Here is a 5,549-nt window from a genome sequence, read left to right on the forward strand (position 1 = left end):
ATTTTTCCTTTGTTTACACATGTATATGGTAGAGGGAAATTAGGGTTTTGTATGCTTTGGGAAAGGGGTAGGGTTTACATTTTTAGTCATTAGGGATGGGGAAAGATTTGCATTTCATTTGTAAAATAATATGGGAAAGGAGATGAACATATAAGGGTGAGTGAAAGGGAAAGGAGGGAAACAAACCAAAGGGAAAAATAGCTTGAAACAACATAAACCCTAACACAGTTTGCTCATTAACATTGCAGCCATATAATGTCTTTTCACTTGCATGATTTGTTCATTCAAACATTTTCAAGACATCCACCATTCATAACCAACAAGCTTTTTAAGATTAGACCACCTACCTCGAACAAATTTGTGGCTTGGAGAAAGATTGGGTAATTTCGTTTGAAGTTTGCAGCAAAACAGTTCAACGGGTCGCGCAGGCCGCCCAACGGGTCGCGCCCCTCCCAACGGGTCGCGCACGTTGCTTTTCTGAACTGCGGAAGAGCTCTCAACGGGTCGCGCACCACCCAACAGGTTGCGCACCTGGTTCGACGGGTCGCGCCCTTCTCTGCTGCCCGAAATTGCTCCTCTTTCGCTCCTTTGTCTCAATCACTCTCTCTATCTCTCTTGCAAGCGTTAGAATGCACAATGAGAGTGAAAGGAGGGAATTTTGGCTTTTATAAGTCTTATTTGAAAAAATTTCATTTACAAACCCACTTTCTAATGTTTTTTCTTTTGACACTTTATAACATTGATTTTTGGTTTCCTTTATCCTGAATTTGACTCATTGAGTGCTTTGACTTGATTCTTTTTGCAGGTAGATCATCTGAGGGACTTTGGCAAGAGGACCAGGGTTACTGCTGCCCTTTTGAAGACTTTTTGGAATTTCATTCTTTTTACAAAAATTTAACATGACCTTGGCTTTAAAAACAGAGTTTTTAAATCCAACGTTAAAAGTGAATTATACATGATGAAAATATCAAAGAAACATGTTTACAATCCTCCCTCTGGCTTGCTGGGCACTCAAGGACTTTCAAAGACATGACCTTGCAGAGATAAATGACCAAAACCCTAGACCTAGGACCTTTGACCTCAAAACAAAACAAGACAAGCTTGAAAGAGCTTAATGACTGATATGACCTGATCCAGCAAAACCAAGAGGGGTATAAATGAACCAGCTCCTCCATCAGGGTTATGGCATGCCTAACGGGATGCAAAACTTAACACTGATGAGACACCTACCTATGCAAATGCAAAGAGCTTTGATCACTGATGGAGGGCTTCAAGACCGACACTAACACCACCCACAACTCCGAGCTCCAACAGCTATCACCACCGAGCTAGAAGGCAGCCAACGGATTCTAAGGGAACAACAGTTTACTTTTAGTTGGTCAGCCAAGCCCCACTAATTTAGGAGGCCAGCTTGGCCCTCATAATGTATAAATATTGAGGCTGTAGCCTTCGAAAAAAGACTTTTGAAACTTTGTTGCAGATTCTGAATTACGAGCTATAGCCCTGTTTTGCTCTTTGTAAGCCATTTTTGGCATGTTATCAGACTTTTGACTATTATCTTTTAATGAATAAGCAGGCAGATTTGAGGCAGCTCTGAGTTCTTAAAGGAGCTTAAGCTCTCAGGGTTGGGCCCAACCTGAGAGCCTAAGGCTTCCTTCCTTTGTATTGTTACCTTTCTTTCTTTCAACATTATATTTCTTTTCTTTTACATGCACTTGGAAACACAGTTTGCTGATTCGAATTTCTTGGTGTGGTTACATAGGTTAGTGTTATGAACAAAGTTGCTTCAGTAGTTTAGATTAGAGTAGGGAGATTGAAGTTAATCTGAGTTCCAAAAAGGGTTGAATGCACACTCACTTTCACCTCTGTTTGGGGACTGGGAGTGCAGACCGTGCCAACTACCAAAAACACAGTTTTACATGTTCATGCAAGCTTTAACGTAATATTTTCGTTTGTAGAAGTGTCCATGCATTTAGATCTTGAGCAATAACTCTTTGTTTCAGCACCATGCACGATTTTCCCTTAAAAACGACATTGCTATTCTTTGGTTTCTAATAAAACAGTTAGAGTAGGTTGATGACATTTCAGTTATACGCAAGACAGGGGTGATTTGTTTCATTTACACTGCGCAACACCACTCCATCATTTCCTTATCCTTCTAAGCCGTGCCTAGGCCATCTACATATCTCCCAGTTAGATCATTTGCCTCCCAACTCTTCTATCATCCACGTTGTTTTATCTTTTCGGCCTTCCATTGCCTCTACCATCCTCTAGACCAACCAACTTTACACACCCCCTCTCCATCTCATCTCTCTGTCCATAAGCCATCACAAGCTCCCCTCCTACCTCCCTATCCATCCATACAGCTCATTCACTCATCCATCACCCAAAACTCCGATTGCAGAACATCCTGTAGAAATTACGGGACTTCCTGTAGAAATCCTGAACTTCCTGTAGAACCCCCTTCAGAAATCCTGTAGAAGCTTGCAAACACGGTTGACAGGCATCTGAACTTTGTGAACTTCTGTGGAATGATGTTAGGGATCCCTTGGACCCTCTCAGAGTCCTCTTGACCTTTTCCAAGCCTTCCTCCCCTTGATCTACTCCTGCACAGTCAAGACCCAGTAAGAAGCACAGTCATAATAACTCCAACAACTTGAGCAAAAATACAAAAACATGTTCTCTTCAGATGAAAGTAGTTTAGACACATTCATCTCATCTCAATAGAAGTAATGGCATCACTTTTAGAAGTTGCATTCCCACCATTGCATCATAAGGATCAAGCTGGTAGAATTAGGGTTTACTAGGGTTTCCATGTTTTGTTGGCTTTCAGTTCATTCTTGCAAAGTAGGTTAATTTCCTTTGAGACAACTTTCGTTCATCACTTAAAAAGCTTCTTCTGAGAACATATAGAAGTTGGCTTGAGCCCTAGCGAACTTGTGCCAGCTGACCAAGTGACAGCTGTGACAAGAGCTAGTACTTGTGCATACAGCACCGTCGCTTCCAAGTTTGTTACGAACTACCGGGTTGATAAAATTAGAGAAGGAAGCTCCAGGAGTTGTAGCATTATTGCTACAATACTGGAGCCCATCATCTTTTTGGCGCCATTTCCGGGGAAGCGTCAGAGTATTAGTAATTGTTGCTTTTCTTCTATTTTCCTACTCTCGCCTTCTGCCAAGTAGTTTATTTCATTTCCATTCTGCAAAAGTAGCATAAACATTTCCTGCTTTCATAGATTAACATTTCAATTCCACAATTTCATTTTTGCAAGCATAGATTAGCATTTCAATTCTGCAAGCATAGACTAGCATTTCCATTCCTGCAAGTTCATTTGAGCAAAGTAGAGTAGTTATTTCCTGCTTTCATTTCAATTCTGCATTTTCATTTCAGCAAGATAGTTAGTTGTAGATCAATCTGTTTCAGTTTTTGCAGGTACCAGAGAAAAAAACACAAAAGCAATCAAAAGTCTTTCCATTTCATGCCTTGTAGGAATCGAGATAAAACAGGCAAATTCTTACCCAACACCCCCACTACATCACTGAGTCACCCTTCTCTCTTCTTCGGTGACAGTGATCCAGAAGAACCTATAGGTGAACCTCCTGAGATATACGAAGATCCTATAACAGAAGAAGAATTAGAGACCATTCCATTTGAAGCCATGGCTGAAAATAGAGGAGAAGATGAGAGAATAGAAGGTGCCTTCCCCATCCGAGAGACCAATGGGGACTTGAAAATGAAGAACATTAGCCCCTCCGTTTTACCTCACTTCCATGGACTGTCTACTGAAGATCCCGATACCTTCCTGTTTGAGTTTGCTGTCCTTTGTCGAACCTATAACTATACTGAAGATGAGCAGAAGCTGAAACTCTTCCCCTCAACCCTTAAGGATGCAACATTACGCTGGTTCATGGGCTTACCTGGGAATAATATCACCACTTGGTCTCAGATGCAGCAAGCTTTCAATACCAAGTACCGGAACTACTGTAGGTCCAAGGAAACCAAGGGAGAAATCTTCCGGATGACCATGGGAAATGATGAGTCCTTAGAGGATTACGAGGAAAGGTTCCAACTTAGTTATAAACGGGCCAGGTGCACACTTGACCCTGAATCCCTCAAGTTGGTCCTGCTCCGAGGAGTCCCTGAAGACCTCTTAGATACCCTTCACATGTTAGCTGGAGGAGATATTTACCAACTGCCTTATGAGGATATAAAGACCGTATTTAGAAACCACTCTAGGGCAGCCCGGAAACGAGGTAGAGGAAACCTCCTCTTAGCTGGTATTCCTTTCTCCAAACATGAGTTTACAAATCAATTAGAGGATCTCAAAAGTGAGGTGAGACAGACCATTGCCATGCAACTTGATACATTCAGGATCCAGCAGAAGAAGGAAGAAGCTGAGAGGGCCTTGGCTATCTTCTGCCCTAGGTGCACAAGGAAACACCCTAAGAACGAATGCCCATTACATTCGGTTGAAGTATGTTTTGTTTGTGAGGAGGACCACCCCACAAACCAATGTCCAACCTTACCTGGGCTTAAAGCCATGTATCAAGGGACAGAAGCCCCCACCGAACCTCTCTATTTCCTCAACCAAAGGAGGCCACAAGGACCTAGACCTTACCAGCAGGGGATGCAAGGGGCACCCCAAGCTTATTACAACCCCAACCAATCTACTCCTATGCCTTCCTGGGGTCCCCCAGCTCATCCTTCCTGGTCTATGCCTCCTCCATGGTCTTACCCACCTCAGTATCATACTCAACCCACTACTCATTCGTATCACTCACATGCCCAGCCACAACCTCAGTGGAATGCACCTCAATCAGGGTGGAGGCCCCAATACAATACTCCTCCCGCCATTTTGCCTCCACCACCAGTTCAACCTCAACCATTACCTCCTGCTCCTCCAAGGCAACCTCAAATGCCTACTCAACCGAACCCGAACCCCAACAACAGACAGGCCTAGCAGGTATACACTGGGGAAACATCATGCCCTACTTATGCTGTGGAGATCCAGGAGATCAATCTGCGATCTGGAAAGACTCTTCCGGATCGCCAACCTCCTCCCCCAGAGGACGAGGAAGACAAACAGGAAAGTGAAGAAAAGGCTATTCCACCCTTTCCTGAGAGACTAACATCCACCACACAACCCAACCCAGAGAAGGATGAGCTTCTGGGAGAGCTCAAGCAGTTGTGTGTGAAAATAACACTTCTCCAAGCCATCAAGGATGTGCCAATATACAACAAACTGGTTAAGGAAAAGTGTTTCAAACACCCAGGCAGGCGAAAGAGGGATGCTTCAACCATCAATGTCATAGGACAACTGTCTGACCTTATGTTGGGACAAGTCATCTGCCCAAAGTACCTAGACCTTGGGAGTCCTGTAGTAGATGTCCACATCAATGGCACCATCATACCTCACACCTTGATTGACCTGGGGGCTGCCATTAATGTGATGACCAGGGATACCATGCTCAAACTCAACCTTCAGGGTTCCTTGAGGAAGACCTCGACAGTCCTACAACTAGCAGATCGCTCCACCGTGACTCCCGAAG

This window comes from Pinus tabuliformis, chromosome 2_2, assembly GCF_031772625.1.
Source record: "Pinus tabuliformis cultivar Carrire ecotype Pingquan chromosome 2_2, CPIR1, whole genome shotgun sequence".
In the NCBI taxonomy this organism is placed as follows: Eukaryota; Viridiplantae; Streptophyta; class Pinopsida; order Pinales; family Pinaceae; genus Pinus; species Pinus tabuliformis.